The following is a 13853-nucleotide window of genomic DNA, read 5'->3' as shown; positions in this document are numbered from 1 at the left end:
ACCATTTTTTAAAATTGATTCATTAACTTTTTATTTAGTAAACACTCACTGCACCAACCCAACCGGACTGCATCGGGTCATATGTCTGCTACACCTGTAGACTCCGAGGGTACCCTTTTGGTCAATGTGTGGCTCCGGAGCCACAGTCAAGTCTCCAGACACGCATTTGCAAATTGCCACACGCATTTGCGAGTCGTCCACGGCGAGACTGTAGCAACACCCAAAGGCAGAGGACGCTGAATGTTGGCATTTTGTGCTCTCAGCCTGTCAGGCGAATATGTGGAAATTTATAAAAAAGCAGCTCGCATACTTGCTTACATTTGTCAAAGTTATTTTTATTTATTTATTTTTTGCGGTGCAAAAGCTTACAGCACCTGGTATTCCCAGGCGGTCTCCCATCCAAGTACTAACCAGGCCCGACCCTGCTTAGCTTCCGAGATCGGACGAGATCGGGCGTTCTCAGGGTAGTATGGCCGTAAGCGAGAATTCCCTCCAAAATTTTGCATTTTATACATGTGGTCTTTATTGTGGCAAATACTTCAATCCAAAAATACGTAACTAGAATCTGAAACTATAACCACAGTCACAAATGTGTCACAACAATCTACAATGCATGATTGAAGTCACAGATATATGACAAATATCAGCAAATGTGTACAATGATTTGTTGGCACATACACATGGTTAAATGCGGACAAAAATCCGTAGATGGGCGACCTGTAAAAACGGGACCTTTTGATTGGCTGTGTTCTTACAGGTGACGTTTGCTACAGTCCTGCCGCGGACGACTCGCAAATGCGTGTGCTGATTTGCAAATGCGTGTCAGGAGACGTGTGTGGCTCCGTAGCTACACATTCGGACCACATGGGGGCACTAATATTATACCAGCCCCGTACCACCAATATATACACCAATAACTTGGGGGGGCGTTCACTGCTATCCACCCATGGTCATGTACCATTTATTTGACATTATTTAAATTAAATTGGAATAAATGGAAGAATAAAGTGGAACTAATAAAATAAGAACCAATGATATAACCAGTGAAGCTAAAAAAAATGAATGAAGCTTCTCCACACCTGCTAATTGCCACATTAACTATACTTCCCTTTATTGCATTCAGTAAACACCATTTTTTAAAATTGATTCATTAACTTTTTATTTAGTAAACACTCACTGCACCAACCCAACCGGACTGCATCGGGTCATATGTCTGCTACACCTGTAGACTCCGAGGGTACCCTTTTGGTCAATGTGTGGCTCCGGAGCCACAGTCAAGTCTCCAGACACGCATTTGCAAATTGCCACACGCATTTGCGAGTCGTCCACGGCGAGACTGTAGCAACACCCAAAGGCAGAGGACGCTGAATGTTGGCATTTTGTGCTCTCAGCCTGTCAGGCGAATATGTGGAAATTTATAAAAAAGCAGCTCGCATACTTGCTTACATTTGTCAAAGTTATTTTTATTTATTTATTTTTTGCGGTGCAAAAGCTTACAGCACCTGGTATTCCCAGGCGGTCTCCCATCCAAGTACTAACCAGGCCCGACCCTGCTTAGCTTCCGAGATCGGACGAGATCGGGCGTTCTCAGGGTAGTATGGCCGTAAGCGAGAATTCCCTCCAAAATTTTGCATTTTATACATGTGGTCTTTATTGTGGCAAATACTTCAATCCAAAAATACGTAACAAGAATCTGAAACTATAACCACAGTCACAAATGTGTCACAACAATCTACAATGCATGATTGAAGTCACAGATATATGACAAATATCAGCAAATGTGTACAATGATTTGTTGGCACATACACATGGTTAAATGCGGACAAAAATCCGTAGATGGGCGACCTGTAAAAACGGGACCTTTTGATTGGCTGTGTTCTTACAGGTGACGTTTGCTACAGTCCTGCCGCGGACGACTCGCAAATGCGTGTGCTGATTTGCAAATGCGTGTCAGGAGACGTGTGTGGCTCCGTAGCTACACATTCGGACCACATGGGGGCACTAATATTATACCAGCCCCGTACCACCAATATATACACCAATAACTTGGGGGGGCGTTCACTGCTATCCACCCATGGTCATGTACCATTTATTTGACATTATTTAAATTAAATTGGAATAAATGGAAGAATAAAGTGGAACTAATAAAATAAGAACCAATGATATAACCAGTGAAGCTAAAAAAAATGAATGAAGCTTCTCCACACCTGCTAATTGCGACATTAACTATACTTCCCTTTATTGCATTCAGTAAACACCATTTTTTAAAATTGATTCATTAACTTTTTATTTAGTAAACACTCACTGCACCAACCCAACCGGACTGCATCGGGTCATATGTCTGCTACACCTGTAGACTCCGAGGGTACCCTTTTGGTCAATGTGTGGCTCCGGAGCCACAGTCAAGTCTCCAGACACGCATTTGCAAATTGCCACACGCATTTGCGAGTCGTCCACGGCGAGACTGTAGCAACACCCAAAGGCAGAGGACGCTGAATGTTGGCATTTTGTGCTCTCAGCCTGTCAGGCGAATATGTGGAAATTTATAAAAAAGCAGCTCGCATACTTGCTTACATTTGTCAAAGTTATTTTTATTTATTTATTTTTTGCGGTGCAAAAGCTTACAGCACCTGGTATTCCCAGGCGGTCTCCCATCCAAGTACTAACCAGGCCCGACCCTGCTTAGCTTCCGAGATCGGACGAGATCGGGCGTTCTCAGGGTAGTATGGCCGTAAGCGTGAATTCCCTCCAAAATTTTGCATTTTATACATGTGGTCTTTATTGTGGCAAATACTTCAATCCAAAAATACGTAACTAGAATCTGAAACTATAACCACAGTCACAAATGTGTCACAACAATCTACAATGCATGATTGAAGTCACAGATATATGACAAATATCAGCAAATGTGTACAATGATTTGTTGGCACATACACATGGTTAAATGCGGACAAAAATCCGTAGATGGGCGACCTGTAAAAACGGGACCTTTTGATTGGCTGTGTTCTTACAGGTGACGTTTGCTACAGTCCTGCCGCGGACGACTCGCAAATGCGTGTGCTGATTTGCAAATGCGTGTCAGGAGGCGTGTGTGGCTCCGTAGCTACACATTCGGACCACATGGGGGCACTAATATTATACCAGCCCCGTACCACCAATATATACACCAATAACTTGGGGGGGCGTTCACTGCTATCCACCCATGGTCATGTACCATTTATTTGACATTATTTAAATTAAATTGGAATAAATGGAAGAATAAAGTGGAACTAATAAAATAAGAACCAATGATATAACCAGTGAAGCTAAAAAAAATGAATGAAGCTTCTCCACACCTGCTAATTGCGACATTAACTATACTTCCCTTTATTGCATTCAGTAAACACCATTTTTTAAAATTGATTCATTAACTTTTTATTTAGTAAACACTCACTGCACCAACCCAACCGGACTGCATCGGGTCATATGTCTGCTACACCTGTAGACTCCGAGGGTACCATTTTGGTCAATGTGTGGCTCCGGAGCCACAGTCAAGTCTCCAGACACGCATTTGCAAATTGCCACACGCATTTGCGAGTCGTCCACGGCGAGACTGTAGCAACACCCAAAGGCAGAGGACGCTGAATGTTGGCATTTTGTGCTCTCAGCCTGTCAGGCGAATATGTGGAAATTTATAAAAAAGCAGCTCGCATACTTGCTTACATTTGTCAAAGTTATTTTTATTTATTTATTTTTTGCGGTGCAAAAGCTTACAGCACCTGGTATTCCCAGGCGGTCTCCCATCCAAGTACTAACCAGGCCCGACCCTGCTTAGCTTCCGAGATCGGACGAGATCGGGCGTTCTCAGGGTAGTATGGCCGTAAGCGAGAATTCCCTCCAAAATTTTGCATTTTATACATGTGGTCTTTATTGTGGCAAATACTTCAATCCAAAAATACGTAACAAGAATCTGAAACTATAACCACAGTCACATATGTGTCACAACAATCTACAATGCATGATTGAAGTCACAGATATATGACAAATATCAGCAAATGTGTACAATGATTTGTTGGCACATACACATGGTTAAATGCGGACAAAAATCCGTAGATGGGCGACCTGTAAAAACGGGACCTTTTGATTGGCTGTGTTCTTACAGGTGACGTTTGCTACAGTCCTGCCGCGGACGACTCGCAAATGCGTGTGCTGATTTGCAAATGCGTGTCAGGAGACGTGTGTGGCTCCGTAGCTACACATTCGGACCACATGGGGGCACTAATATTATACCAGCCCCGTACCACCAATATATACACCAATAACTTGGGGGGGCGTTCACTGCTATCCACCCATGGTCATGTACCATTTATTTGACATTATTTAAATTAAATTGGAATAAATGGAAGAATAAAGTGGAACTAATAAAATAAGAACCAATGATATAACCAGTGAAGCTAAAAAAAATGAATGAAGCTTCTCCACACCTGCTAATTGCGACATTAACTATACTTCCCTTTATTGCATTCAGTAAACACCATTTTTTAAAATTGATTCATTAACTTTTTATTTAGTAAACACTCACTGCACCAACCCAACCGGACTGCATCGGGTCATATGTCTGCTACACCTGTAGACTCCGAGGGTACCCTTTTGGTCAATGTGTGGCTCCGGAGCCACAGTCAAGTCTCCAGACACGCATTTGCAAATTGCCACACGCATTTGCGAGTCGTCCACGGCGAGACTGTAGCAACACCCAAAGGCAGAGGACGCTGAATGTTGGCATTTTGTGCTCTCAGCCTGTCAGGCGAATATGTGGAAATTTATAAAAAAGCAGCTCGCATACTTGCTTACATTTGTCAAAGTTATTTTTATTTATTTATTTTTTGCGGTGCAAAAGCTTACAGCACCTGGTATTCCCAGGCGGTCTCCCATCCAAGTACTAACCAGGCCCGACCCTGCTTAGCTTCCGAGATCGGACGAGATCGGGCGTTCTCAGGGTAGTATGGCCGTAAGCGAGAATTCCCTCCAACATTTTGCATTTTATACATGTGGTCTTTATTGTGGCAAATACTTCAATCCAAAAATACGTAACAAGAATCTGAAACTATAACCACAGTCACAAATGTGTCACAACAATCTACAATGCATGATTGAAGTCACAGATATATGACAAATATCAGCAAATGTGTACAATGATTTGTTGGCACATACACATGGTTAAATGCGGACAAAAATCCGTAGATGGGCGACCTGTAAAAACGGGACCTTTTGATTGGCTGTGTTCTTACAGGTGACGTTTGCTACAGTCCTGCCGCGGACGACTCGCAAATGCGTGTGCTGATTTGCAAATGCGTGTCAGGAGACGTGTGTGGCTCCGTAGCTACACATTCGGACCACATGGGGGCACTAATATTATACCAGCCCCGTACCACCAATATATACACCAATAACTTGGGGGGGCGTTCACTGCTATCCACCCATGGTCATGTACCATTTATTTGACATTATTTAAATTAAATTGGAATAAATGGAAGAATAAAGTGGAACTAATAAAATAAGAACCAATGATATAACCAGTGAAGCTAAAAAAAATGAATGAAGCTTCTCCACACCTGCTAATTGCCACATTAACTATACTTCCCTTTATTGCATTCAGTAAACACCATTTTTTAAAATTGATTCATTAACTTTTTATTTAGTAAACACTCACTGCACCAACCCAACCGGACTGCATCGGGTCATATGTCTGCTACACCTGTAGACTCCGAGGGTACCCTTTTGGTCAATGTGTGGCTCCGGAGCCACAGTCAAGTCTCCAGACACGCATTTGCAAATTGCCACACGCATTTGCGAGTCGTCCACGGCGAGACTGTAGCAACACCCAAAGGCAGAGGACGCCGAATGTTGGCATTTTGTGCTCTCAGCCTGTCAGGCGAATATGTGGAAATTTATAAAAAAGCAGCTCGCATACTTGCTTACATTTGTCAAAGTTATTTTTATTTATTTATTTTTTGCGGTGCAAAAGCTTACAGCACCTGGTATTCCCAGGCGGTCTCCCATCCAAGTACTAACCAGGCCCGGCCCTGCTTAGCTTCCGAGATCGGACGAGATCGGGCGTTCTCAGGGTAGTATGGCCGTAAGCGAGAATTCCCTCCAAAATTTTGCATTTTATACATGTGGTCTTTATTGTGGCAAATACTTCAATCCAAAAATACGTAACAAGAATCTGAAACTATAACCACAGTCACAAATGTGTCACAACAATCTACAATGCATGATTGAAGTCACAGATATATGACAAATATCAGCAAATGTGTACAATGATTTGTTGGCACATACACATGGTTAAATGCGGACAAAAATCCGTAGATGGGCGACCTGTAAAAACGGGACCTTTTGATTGGCTGTGTTCTTACAGGTGACGTTTGCTACAGTCCTGCCGCGGACGACTCGCAAATGCGTGTGCTGATTTGCAAATGCGTGTCAGGAGACGTGTGTGGCTCCGTAGCTACACATTCGGACCACATGGGGGCACTAATATTATACCAGCCCCGTACCACCAATATATACACCAATAACTTGGGGGGGCGTTCACTGCTATCCACCCATGGTCATGTACCATTTATTTGACATTATTTAAATTAAATTGGAATAAATGGAAGAATAAAGTGGAACTAATAAAATAAGAACCAATGATATAACCAGTGAAGCTAAAAAAAATGAATGAAGCTTCTCCACACCTGCTAATTGCCACATTAACTATACTTCCCTTTATTGCATTCAGTAAACACCATTTTTTAAAATTGATTCATTAACTTTTTATTTAGTAAACACTCACTGCACCAACCCAACCGGACTGCATCGGGTCATATGTCTGCTACACCTGTAGACTCCGAGGGTACCCTTTTGGTCAATGTGTGGCTCCGGAGCCACAGTCAAGTCTCCAGACACGCATTTGCAAATTGCCACACGCATTTGCGAGTCGTCCACGGCGAGACTGTAGCAACACCCAAAGGCAGAGGACGCCGAATGTTGGCATTTTGTGCTCTCAGCCTGTCAGGCGAATATGTGGAAATTTATAAAAAAGCAGCTCGCATACTTGCTTACATTTGTCAAAGTTATTTTTATTTATTTATTTTTTGCGGTGCAAAAGCTTACAGCACCTGGTATTCCCAGGCGGTCTCCCATCCAAGTACTAACCAGGCCCGACCCTGCTTAGCTTCCGAGATCGGACGAGATCGGGCGTTCTCAGGGTAGTATGGCCGTAAGCGAGAATTCCCTCCAACATTTTGCATTTTATACATGTGGTCTTTATTGTGGCAAATACTTCAATCCAAAAATACGTAACAAGAATCTGAAACTATAACCACAGTCACAAATGTGTCACAACAATCTACAATGCATGATTGAAGTCACAGATATATGACAAATATCAGCAAATGTGTACAATGATTTGTTGGCACATACACATGGTTAAATGCGGACAAAAATCCGTAGATGGGCGACCTGTAAAAACGGGACCTTTTGATTGGCTGTGTTCTTACAGGTGACGTTTGCTACAGTCCTGCCGCGGACGACTCGCAAATGCGTGTGCTGATTTGCAAATGCGTGTCAGGAGACGTGTGTGGCTCCGTAGCTACACATTCGGACCACATGGGGGCACTAATATTATACCAGCCCCGTACCACCAATATATACACCAATAACTTGGGGGGGCGTTCACTGCTATCCACCCATGGTCATGTACCATTTATTTGACATTATTTAAATTAAATTGGAATAAATGGAAGAATAAAGTGGAACTAATAAAATAAGAACCAATGATATAACCAGTGAAGCTAAAAAAAATGAATGAAGCTTCTCCACACCTGCTAATTGCCACATTAACTATACTTCCCTTTATTGCATTCAGTAAACACCATTTTTTAAAATTGATTCATTAACTTTTTATTTAGTAAACACTCACTGCACCAACCCAACCGGACTGCATCGGGTCATATGTCTGCTACACCTGTAGACTCCGAGGGTACCCTTTTGGTCAATGTGTGGCTCCGGAGCCACAGTCAAGTCTCCAGACACGCATTTGCAAATTGCCACACGCATTTGCGAGTCGTCCACGGCGAGACTGTAGCAACACCCAAAGGCAGAGGACGCTGAATGTTGGCATTTTGTGCTCTCAGCCTGTCAGGCGAATATGTGGAAATTTATAAAAAAGCAGCTCGCATACTTGCTTACATTTGTCAAAGTTATTTTTATTTATTTATTTTTTGCGGTGCAAAAGCTTACAGCACCTGGTATTCCCAGGCGGTCTCCCATCCAAGTACTAACCAGGCCCGACCCTGCTTAGCTTCCGAGATCGGACGAGATCGGGCGTTCTCAGGGTAGTATGGCCGTAAGCGAGAATTCCCTCCAAAATTTTGCATTTTATACATGTGGTCTTTATTGTGGCAAATACTTCAATCCAAAAATACGTAACTAGAATCTGAAACTATAACCACAGTCACAAATGTGTCACAACAATCTACAATGCATGATTGAAGTCACAGATATATGACAAATATCAGCAAATGTGTACAATGATTTGTTGGCATATACACATGGTTAAATGCGGACAAAAATCCGTAGATGGGCGACCTGTAAAAACGGGACCTTTTGATTGGCTGTGTTCTTACAGGTGACGTTTGCTACAGTCCTGCCGCGGACGACTCGCAAATGCGTGTGCTGATTTGCAAATGCGTGTCAGGAGACGTGTGTGGCTCCGTAGCTACACATTCGGACCACATGGGGGCACTAATATTATACCAGCCCCGTACCACCAATATATACACCAATAACTTGGGGGGGCGTTCACTGCTATCCACCCATGGTCATGTACCATTTATTTGACATTATTTAAATTAAATTGGAATAAATGGAAGAATAAAGTGGAACTAATAAAATAAGAACCAATGATATAACCAGTGAAGCTAAAAAAAATGAATGAAGCTTCTCCACACCTGCTAATTGCCACATTAACTATACTTCCCTTTATTGCATTCAGTAAACACCATTTTTTAAAATTGATTCATTAACTTTTTATTTAGTAAACACTCACTGCACCAACCCAACCGGACTGCATCGGGTCATATGTCTGCTACACCTGTAGACTCCGAGGGTACCCTTTTGGTCAATGTGTGGCTCCGGAGCCACAGTCAAGTCTCCAGACACGCATTTGCAAATTGCCACACGCATTTGCGAGTCGTCCACGGCGAGACTGTAGCAACACCCAAAGGCAGAGGACGCCGAATGTTGGCATTTTGTGCTCTCAGCCTGTCAGGCGAATATGTGGAAATTTATAAAAAAGCAGCTCGCATACTTGCTTACATTTGTCAAAGTTATTTTTATTTATTTATTTTTTGCGGTGCAAAAGCTTACAGCACCTGGTATTCCCAGGCGGTCTCCCATCCAAGTACTAACCAGGCCCGGCCCTGCTTAGCTTCCGAGATCGGACGAGATCGGGCGTTCTCAGGGTAGTATGGCCGTAAGCGAGAATTCCCTCCAACATTTTGCATTTTATACATGTGGTCTTTATTGTGGCAAATACTTCAATCCAAAAATACGTAACAAGAATCTGAAACTATAACCACAGTCACAAATGTGTCACAACAATCTACAATGCATGATTGAAGTCACAGATATATGACAAATATCAGCAAATGTGTACAATGATTTGTTGGCACATACACATGGTTAAATGCGGACAAAAATCCGTAGATGGGCGACCTGTAAAAACGGGACCTTTTGATTGGCTGTGTTCTTACAGGTGACGTTTGCTACAGTCCTGCCGCGGACGACTCGCAAATGCGTGTGCTGATTTGCAAATGCGTGTCAGGAGACGTGTGTGGCTCCGTAGCTACACATTCGGACCACATGGGGGCACTAATATTATACCAGCCCCGTACCACCAATATATACACCAATAACTTGGGGGGGCGTTCACTGCTATCCACCCATGGTCATGTACCATTTATTTGACATTATTTAAATTAAATTGGAATAAATGGAAGAATAAAGTGGAACTAATAAAATAAGAACCAATGATATAACCAGTGAAGCTAAAAAAAATGAATGAAGCTTCTCCACACCTGCTAATTGCCACATTAACTATACTTCCCTTTATTGCATTCAGTAAACACCATTTTTTAAAATTGATTCATTAACTTTTTATTTAGTAAACACTCACTGCACCAACCCAACCGGACTGCATCGGGTCATATGTCTGCTACACCTGTAGACTCCGAGGGTACCCTTTTGGTCAATGTGTGGCTCCGGAGCCACAGTCAAGTCTCCAGACACGCATTTGCAAATTGCCACACGCATTTGCGAGTCGTCCACGGCGAGACTGTAGCAACACCCAAAGGCAGAGGACGCCGAATGTTGGCATTTTGTGCTCTCAGCCTGTCAGGCGAATATGTGGAAATTTATAAAAAAGCAGCTCGCATACTTGCTTACATTTGTCAAAGTTATTTTTATTTATTTATTTTTTGCGGTGCAAAAGCTTACAGCACCTGGTATTCCCAGGCGGTCTCCCATCCAAGTACTAACCAGGCCCGACCCTGCTTAGCTTCCGAGATCGGACGAGATCGGGCGTTCTCAGGGTAGTATGGCCGTAAGCGAGAATTCCCTCCAACATTTTGCATTTTATACATGTGGTCTTTATTGTGGCAAATACTTCAATCCAAAAATACGTAACAAGAATCTGAAACTATAACCACAGTCACAAATGTGTCACAACAATCTACAATGCATGATTGAAGTCACAGATATATGACAAATATCAGCAAATGTGTACAATGATTTGTTGGCACATACACATGGTTAAATGCGGACAAAAATCCGTAGATGGGCGACCTGTAAAAACGGGACCTTTTGATTGGCTGTGTTCTTACAGGTGACGTTTGCTACAGTCCTGCCGCGGACGACTCGCAAATGCGTGTGCTGATTTGCAAATGCGTGTCAGGAGACGTGTGTGGCTCCGTAGCTACACATTCGGACCACATGGGGGCACTAATATTATACCAGCCCCGTACCACCAATATATACACCAATAACTTGGGGGGGCGTTCACTGCTATCCACCCATGGTCATGTACCATTTATTTGACATTATTTAAATTAAATTGGAATAAATGGAAGAATAAAGTGGAACTAATAAAATAAGAACCAATGATATAACCAGTGAAGCTAAAAAAAATGAATGAAGCTTCTCCACACCTGCTAATTGCCACATTAACTATACTTCCCTTTATTGCATTCAGTAAACACCATTTTTTAAAATTGATTCATTAACTTTTTATTTAGTAAACACTCACTGCACCAACCCAACCGGACTGCATCGGGTCATATGTCTGCTACACCTGTAGACTCCGAGGGTACCCTTTTGGTCAATGTGTGGCTCCGGAGCCACAGTCAAGTCTCCAGACACGCATTTGCAAATTGCCACACGCATTTGCGAGTCGTCCACGGCGAGACTGTAGCAACACCCAAAGGCAGAGGACGCCGAATGTTGGCATTTTGTGCTCTCAGCCTGTCAGGCGAATATGTGGAAATTTATAAAAAAGCAGCTCGCATACTTGCTTACATTTGTCAAAGTTATTTTTATTTATTTATTTTTTGCGGTGCAAAAGCTTACAGCACCTGGTATTCCCAGGCGGTCTCCCATCCAAGTACTAACCAGGCCCGACCCTGCTTAGCTTCCGAGATCGGACGAGATCGGGCGTTCTCAGGGTAGTATGGCCGTAAGCGAGAATTCCCTCCAACATTTTGCATTTTATACATGTGGTCTTTATTGTGGCAAATACTTCAATCCAAAAATACGTAACAAGAATCTGAAACTATAACCACAGTCACAAATGTGTCACAACAATCTACAATGCATGATTGAAGTCACAGATATATGACAAATATCAGCAAATGTGTACAATGATTTGTTGGCACATACACATGGTTAAATGCGGACAAAAATCCGTAGATGGGCGACCTGTAAAAACGGGACCTTTTGATTGGCTGTGTTCTTACAGGTGACGTTTGCTACAGTCCTGCCGCGGACGACTCGCAAATGCGTGTGCTGATTTGCAAATGCGTGTCAGGAGACGTGTGTGGCTCCGTAGCTACACATTCGGACCACATGGGGGCACTAATATTATACCAGCCCCGTACCACCAATATATACACCAATAACTTGGGGGGGCGTTCACTGCTATCCACCCATGGTCATGTACCATTTATTTGACATTATTTAAATTAAATTGGAATAAATGGAAGAATAAAGTGGAACTAATAAAATAAGAACCAATGATATAACCAGTGAAGCTAAAAAAAATGAATGAAGCTTCTCCACACCTGCTAATTGCCACATTAACTATACTTCCCTTTATTGCATTCAGTAAACACCATTTTTTAAAATTGATTCATTAACTTTTTATTTAGTAAACACTCACTGCACCAACCCAACCGGACTGCATCGGGTCATATGTCTGCTACACCTGTAGACTCCGAGGGTACCCTTTTGGTCAATGTGTGGCTCCGGAGCCACAGTCAAGTCTCCAGACACGCATTTGCAAATTGCCACACGCATTTGCGAGTCGTCCACGGCGAGACTGTAGCAACACCCAAAGGCAGAGGACGCCGAATGTTGGCATTTTGTGCTCTCAGCCTGTCAGGCGAATATGTGGAAATTTATAAAAAAGCAGCTCGCATACTTGCTTACATTTGTCAAAGTTATTTTTATTTATTTATTTTTTGCGGTGCAAAAGCTTACAGCACCTGGTATTCCCAGGCGGTCTCCCATCCAAGTACTAACCAGGCCCGACCCTGCTTAGCTTCCGAGATCGGACGAGATCGGGCGTTCTCAGGGTAGTATGGCCGTAAGCGAGAATTCCCTCCAACATTTTGCATTTTATACATGTGGTCTTTATTGTGGCAAATACTTCAATCCAAAAATACGTAACAAGAATCTGAAACTATAACCACAGTCACAAATGTGTCACAACAATCTACAATGCATGATTGAAGTCACAGATATATGACAAATATCAGCAAATGTGTACAATGATTTGTTGGCACATACACATGGTTAAATGCGGACAAAAATCCGTAGATGGGCGACCTGTAAAAACGGGACCTTTTGATTGGCTGTGTTCTTACAGGTGACGTTTGCTACAGTCCTGCCGCGGACGACTCGCAAATGCGTGTGCTGATTTGCAAATGCGTGTCAGGAGACGTGTGTGGCTCCGTAGCTACACATTCGGACCACATGGGGGCACTAATATTATACCAGCCCCGTACCACCAATATATACACCAATAACTTGGGGGGGCGTTCACTGCTATCCACCCATGGTCATGTACCATTTATTTGACATTATTTAAATTAAATTGGAATAAATGGAAGAATAAAGTGGAACTAATAAAATAAGAACCAATGATATAACCAGTGAAGCTAAAAAAAATGAATGAAGCTTCTCCACACCTGCTAATTGCCACATTAACTATACTTCCCTTTATTGCATTCAGTAAACACCATTTTTTAAAATTGATTCATTAACTTTTTATTTAGTAAACACTCACTGCACCAACCCAACCGGACTGCATCGGGTCATATGTCTGCTACACCTGTAGACTCCGAGGGTACCCTTTTGGTCAATGTGTGGCTCCGGAGCCACAGTCAAGTCTCCAGACACGCATTTGCAAATTGCCACACGCATTTGCGAGTCGTCCACGGCGAGACTGTAGCAACACCCAAAGGCAGAGGACGCCGAATGTTGGCATTTTGTGCTCTCAGCCTGTCAGGCGAATATGTGGAAATTTATAAAAAAGCAGCTCGCATACTTGCTTA

At 42.7% G+C, this 13853-nt stretch overlaps 12 non-coding genes across 12 annotated transcripts; all 12 read right to left on the bottom strand.

Moving 5' to 3' along the window:
• Positions 1–362: 362 nt before the first annotated feature.
• On the bottom strand, positions 363–481 carry LOC148336316 (5S ribosomal RNA). Its single transcript, XR_015843738.1, has one exon. It is a non-coding gene; the product is annotated as a 5S ribosomal RNA (ribosomal RNA).
• Positions 482–1490: 1009 nt separating this feature from the next.
• LOC148336315 (5S ribosomal RNA) lies at positions 1491–1609 on the bottom strand. The gene has a single exon (XR_015843737.1). It is a non-coding gene; the product is annotated as a 5S ribosomal RNA (ribosomal RNA).
• A 1009-nt stretch (positions 1610–2618) lies between these two features.
• On the bottom strand, positions 2619–2737 carry LOC148336314 (5S ribosomal RNA). The gene has a single exon (XR_015843736.1). It is a non-coding gene; the product is annotated as a 5S ribosomal RNA (ribosomal RNA).
• A 1009-nt stretch (positions 2738–3746) lies between these two features.
• On the bottom strand, positions 3747–3865 carry LOC148336313 (5S ribosomal RNA). The gene has a single exon (XR_015843735.1). It is a non-coding gene; the product is annotated as a 5S ribosomal RNA (ribosomal RNA).
• Positions 3866–4874: 1009 nt separating this feature from the next.
• LOC148336312 (5S ribosomal RNA) lies at positions 4875–4993 on the bottom strand. Its single transcript, XR_015843734.1, has one exon. It is a non-coding gene; the product is annotated as a 5S ribosomal RNA (ribosomal RNA).
• Positions 4994–6002: 1009 nt separating this feature from the next.
• Positions 6003–6121, bottom strand: LOC148336311 (5S ribosomal RNA). Its single transcript, XR_015843412.1, has one exon. It is a non-coding gene; the product is annotated as a 5S ribosomal RNA (ribosomal RNA).
• A 1009-nt stretch (positions 6122–7130) lies between these two features.
• On the bottom strand, positions 7131–7249 carry LOC148336310 (5S ribosomal RNA). The gene has a single exon (XR_015843732.1). It is a non-coding gene; the product is annotated as a 5S ribosomal RNA (ribosomal RNA).
• A 1009-nt stretch (positions 7250–8258) lies between these two features.
• Positions 8259–8377, bottom strand: LOC148336309 (5S ribosomal RNA). Its single transcript, XR_015843731.1, has one exon. It is a non-coding gene; the product is annotated as a 5S ribosomal RNA (ribosomal RNA).
• A 1009-nt stretch (positions 8378–9386) lies between these two features.
• Positions 9387–9505, bottom strand: LOC148336308 (5S ribosomal RNA). The gene has a single exon (XR_015843410.1). It is a non-coding gene; the product is annotated as a 5S ribosomal RNA (ribosomal RNA).
• Positions 9506–10514: 1009 nt separating this feature from the next.
• On the bottom strand, positions 10515–10633 carry LOC148336307 (5S ribosomal RNA). The gene has a single exon (XR_015843730.1). It is a non-coding gene; the product is annotated as a 5S ribosomal RNA (ribosomal RNA).
• Positions 10634–11642: 1009 nt separating this feature from the next.
• Positions 11643–11761, bottom strand: LOC148336306 (5S ribosomal RNA). Its single transcript, XR_015843729.1, has one exon. It is a non-coding gene; the product is annotated as a 5S ribosomal RNA (ribosomal RNA).
• A 1009-nt stretch (positions 11762–12770) lies between these two features.
• Positions 12771–12889, bottom strand: LOC148336305 (5S ribosomal RNA). The gene has a single exon (XR_015843728.1). It is a non-coding gene; the product is annotated as a 5S ribosomal RNA (ribosomal RNA).
• Positions 12890–13853: the final 964 nt, after the last annotated feature.

This window comes from Idiotropiscis lumnitzeri, chromosome 5 (genome assembly GCF_059441095.1).
Source record: "Idiotropiscis lumnitzeri isolate Australia: NSW breed Sydney's pygmy pipehorse chromosome 5, RoL_Ilum_1.0, whole genome shotgun sequence".
In the NCBI taxonomy this organism is placed as follows: domain Eukaryota; kingdom Metazoa; phylum Chordata; class Actinopteri; order Syngnathiformes; family Syngnathidae; genus Idiotropiscis; species Idiotropiscis lumnitzeri.
The sequence above is the reverse complement of the archived record's forward strand: the minus strand, read 5'-3'. Positions and strand labels throughout refer to the sequence as shown.